A 4,980-nucleotide genomic window follows, 5' to 3' on the forward strand; every position below is an offset into this window, starting at 1 on the left:
GTTGTTTTTGAGGCTGTTTTTGGTGAGCAGGAGGGCGTAGCCAACTGCAACAAATAGCAGTCCTGCCACAGAGCCAGACACTAACAGGATGTGCTTCCTGATGGGAAAGGCCTGGGGAGACTTCAGAGGCCTGTTCCAGCCCACCCCTGGCTGCCCCTCCCCATCTTCCTGTCCCATAGGAATAGTCAGGGATGCCAGCCAGGACACTCTTCTTCTTACCTAGCCTGCTGTGCTAGGTCCAGGACCAGGGGATGCTACAGACACCACAAGCAGGCAGAATCCTAAGGGACCAGGTGTCCATCCATCCATCCATCCATCGCCCAAGGCATGATAGGTGCTGTGAGTCCCCAATGTCTACAGCAGTGGTTCTCCATCTGTAGGTCATGACCTCTTTTAGGGTCAAAAGACCCTTTTACACAGGTCACCTGAGACCATCAGAAAGCACATATTTACATTACAATTCATAACAATAGCAAAATTACAATTGTGAAGTAGCACCAAACTAATTTTTTAGTTAGGGGACACCACAACATGTGGAACTGTATTAAAGGGTTGCAGCATTAGGAAGGTTGAGAAGCACTGGTCTGCCACCTTCCCTCACTCCAGGGCTTCTACCCTTAAATGGCAGGACAGAGTAGGGTGTGGAGGCACCCGAGGCAGGCCACCATCTCCCGACAGACCCATTCACCTTTAAGGGGCAGGTGTGCTCAGACCTTACGAGGAAGGGGTCCTACTTGAGGAACCTCTGCCAGGGGTTGTGATGGTGGTGGCAAGAGGAGGTGGAATTCTGGGAGGGGGCTGTGCCACTGTGCCGGCTGGATAGCTGATGTGGCTTCAGAGCAGCCAGATTTGCTTACTAACATAGTGATGCTCCATAATGCTTCAGCTCTGGTAGATAAAAACAACCAGCTCTGAGACTCACCTCCAGAGCCTCCCTCCAGGCTTCCAGAGCTGCATAAGTGAACACGAATATAGGAGCTGTGGGCTGTCTGAACCATCTCGGGCACATGCACCAGGGCAGTGTTTGGACAGTCTGGTGCTGACTGGTGCTGACTGGTGCTGGTCGTAACAGGTCACACAGGCCTTTCCTGTCTTCATGCACTGACATGCTGGGCCACCTCCTACTTCCTAGTGTTGCTGCTTTCAATCACACGTTCCCATATATAGTCAGGCTCCTGGCACTCCATAAATTTACATTCCAAAAGGCTCTGAGGCTCAGAGTCTCCGTCTCTGTCCAGCCTTTTGACTGCCAACAGTCCCGAGAATGTAAGGCCTCCAAGGGATGGTATGATTTTTTTTTACCCTCAAGTTTGTAGCCAGTGTCATTGTGGCTTATTTACACTGTCTGTTCTCCTTGGCCTGGGCCCAGCCTCCCTGTGGGGTATACTCTAAGCAGGAGGAACTTGACAAGCAGTGTGGTGGGGTGCCATCTATCCTCAGCTCGAGCTTGTGACTCCGAAGACACTTAACGTGGTACAGCTGCTATGGTTTCTGCCTGCGCCTCCTCCCAGAGGCAGAATTAGGGTGCAACATCTACTACACAACACTTCAAAGATGAAGTATTTGAAAGGGAGATCTCCCCAAGTTTCTGTTAAGAGAAAATCTATTTTCCTCCTTAACTCAGCCAATTATCTTTGGGTAGTTATTAAATGACTAATTTCCAGTGAGAACCAAGAAGCTGTCTTAGGAGCTCTCTAACTCCCAAGCTGATGAGAGCCTTCTGCCTCAACTTTGTACAGCTGGTCCTGAAGGCTGCAGAACACATGTGGGCCTCTCAGGGAGGCCCTTGCACCTGTTCGGTCTTGTAACTTTCCTGAGCTAGGTGGGGAGGAGGCCAGGGCCTTGATCCCAGTCTGTGCTTCTAGAAGCTTCTCCTTGCAGGTGTCTGTGCCCTAAACCATCTGCCTATCTGTGTGGGAGGGTAGGCAGGGGAGAGATGGAGTTGGGGGGAGGGGTCCTCTCTTGAGATATGAAGCTCCTATGTGACTGGTAGGAAATCTCTCACTCAGAGGGGGACCTTTCTGCTGTCTGTTGCCTTGAGTCAGACCTCACATTGTCACTGGAGCTGCATGCTCATCCAGCCCCTACCCCCAGCCCTGCGCCACTGCCATGGGTTCTTGAGTACACTCACATGCACACTCATACACATTCATAGATGAGGGGAGCATCACAAATGTAGCTCAGCCTTGCTGGTCCCTGACTTGCTCACTCAGGACAGGTCCAGCTGAGCGTAGGTCCTCCCAGAAAGCAGGCCCATGGCAGAGCCAGCCCCCTCTGCAGCCGCATCTGCTCCTCACGCAGGCGCCTGTAAGCTGATGAAGTGCAGATGTGGGACTCCTTTCCACAGTGTAACTCAGACAACAGGAAACTCTCAAGACTTGGACAGGCCTGGGAGGGTGTTTACTTCTTGGAATCTATGCCAGATGCACAAATCCCAGAACTCAACACCGGAGTTGGAGCTGTCCTGTCCTTGGAGCGAAGTTGTCAGGGAGTTGTATACAGAGAATGTCAGGAATCTGGTGGGAGTTGAGATGATCCCGGCCCAGAGGCAGCCCACAGAGAATGCAATGTGCATTTGTGGAGAAGGCTGGCAGCCATTTCTTGGGCCCAGGCTCTTGCAGCAGCTGAGGCCTGGCCTTCTGCATGTTTGGTGCACAAAGACCTCTGCCCAGTACAAGAGGGCCTTTGCTGGTGTTTAAGCATCCTTCCTCCAGAATTCATCCTGCCTGGCACAGCCTCCAGCACAGGCTCTCAGATCTGTTTGGTCTAGAGGCCTTTGTGAAAAGAGTGGGCATTTGAGTGAGTCACATACAGGGACAGGGAGGCCCAGCAACACCAAGAAAAGCCTCAGTCTCCCGCTCAACAAAAGGACCAGGCACTCACCTTGCTCATGCCCTCCTGGTGGGCAAAGAAAATCCAGGGCACATACCAGCCAGCTTTGTCTACAGGCATACACACACACACACACACACACACACACACACACACACACACACCTGTTGTTTGCTTGCTTGCTTGCTTGCTTGCTTGCTTGCTTGCTTGCTTGCTTGCTTGCTTGCTTGCTTGGAGGGGCTGCTGGGAGAAGCAGGGGCAGCCGAGGCCGTGCCCACCCCTCCATCCACCCACACCAGACCTTGGGAAACAGCGAGAGAAAACTATTTCTTCTGGTTTGGTTTCATTTTCTTGAGCCTCACCATGTGTGTGGCCCTGGCTGTTGTGAAATTTACTGTGTAGACCAGGCTGGCCTCAAACTCACAGAGATTCACCTGCCTCTGTCTCCTGAGTGCTGGGATTAAAGGTGTATATCACTATGTCTGGCTTTGTAAACACTTTGTAAGAGTGTAAGCACACAAACTAGTTAGAAGCAGGATTTTTTTTTTCTTTTTGTTTTTGTGCTTGTTTTTTGTTTTTCTGAGATGGTTTCTCTGTGTAACAACCATGGCCATCCCAGAACTCACTCTGTAGATCAGAGTGACCTCCAACTCACAGAGATCTGCCTGCCTCCACCTCCTTTAGCTGGCACTAAAGTTGAGTGTCACCACCACCCAGCTCAGGGTGGTTTTTTTTTTTTTAGAATCTCATATATAGCTACCACCTTGCTGTAGACACAACTGCCCATGCCTCACACTCAGCTAGCCTAGCTGGCTTGGGAAGGCACTGGCAGACCTTTGTCTGTTCTCAAAGTTCTGTATAGCTCATTGGAGTTGTGCCAGGAGAACCAAGAATCTCCCTTGAGATTTCAAACTTACCAGTGGATAACATTTCTAGGAATGGCAGAGACTTAAAGAACCCTGTTCCACGGGGTTCATGGGGATCCTACAGGATACCACAGGATCTGACATGAGGCCTGGAGCTCCCTGCGAGAGACCAAACAAAAGGGAAGTAGGGAGTTGACATTTAAAGAGTGGGACTTACCGACCCTAGCTGACCAGCCTGTAACACTGGTGTGCTGTATGGTCGTAGTCGCTGCCGGAAGCTGCCCCAGCTGGGGCTATGTGGCATTGAGTGGGTTTTGGCCACGTGTGCTGCCTCACAGCTACCATGAGTCATTTGAATTCCAAAGCCAAAAGCACAAGGACAGGGAGTCTACCTGCTGCAAAAGTAAATGAGAAAGGTGCTGCCCTGTGACCAGCACCTCTTAGAGGTCATCAACCGAGCTCATGTGTCACTGCCTCCAGAATAGCTCTTGTGTGTCCTGGAAATTGCAGCCCAGGGTGTGAGAAGCCCCAGTAAGCTTGCAGTGGGGGAGGGCTGAAGCCTTCCACAGCTGGCCGGGTTTGGGATTTAGACGTGCATGCTTCTCTCTCTCCTAACTTGGCACTTCAACCCCATGTTGCTGTCATGTAACTCTGGTCAGACCTCACCCCTTACAAACAGTAGCCACCACGTGCATCACTGCTAAAATGTATACATGCTTGCCCCATGTTACTTGATAGACATACTTACGGAGTCAGTCAGAGTTCCCGCAGGACCCAGACAGGTCAGAATTACCTGTGGACAGAATATGCTGGCTTGAAGGAAAGGACACCTGGATGTGTAAAACACATCACAGTGGCTACCCCCACCCTAGCCAGTGCCTGAACTAACATACTTGGTGTTTCCCTCCACTTCTGTTCAAGTCGGGGAATCTAAGATGTGGGTCATATATGGGTCATCTAGCTGTCCACAGTACTACTTGGCTCAACAGATGGAGAGCCCTCTTCCTCATCCTTCTTCGTGGGCAGATCACTAGGAAAATGTTCACAACTGTGCTGTAGCCCTACTCGTCAGAACAGCAGCTAGCCTTCTGTGGGCAGTGGCCCTCCAAGTTCCTTAGTTCTGCCACATCTGTGGGACCGGGAAAGGACAGACCGGCCCTGCCTGCCCTGCTTCCTGGAAGGAGGCTGCTTCTCTAGTGAGGCTTTATCTGGCTGGCTGCTCTTCATGGTTTGCACTCTGTGTGTGTGTGTGTGTGTGTGTGTGTGTGTGTGTGTGTGTGTG

General features: G+C 51.3%; 1 protein-coding gene across 6 annotated transcripts in view; it reads left to right on the forward strand.

Moving 5' to 3' along the window:
- Nucleotides 1–4,980, forward strand: part of Ift140 (intraflagellar transport 140) — an 83,079-nt gene that overhangs the window by 65,035 nt on the left and 13,064 nt on the right. The gene's annotated exons all lie outside the window — the stretch shown is intronic.

The sequence above is a fragment of the Mastomys coucha genome, unplaced genomic scaffold (genome assembly GCF_008632895.1).
Source record: "Mastomys coucha isolate ucsf_1 unplaced genomic scaffold, UCSF_Mcou_1 pScaffold5, whole genome shotgun sequence".
Taxonomy (NCBI): Eukaryota; Metazoa; Chordata; class Mammalia; order Rodentia; family Muridae; genus Mastomys; species Mastomys coucha.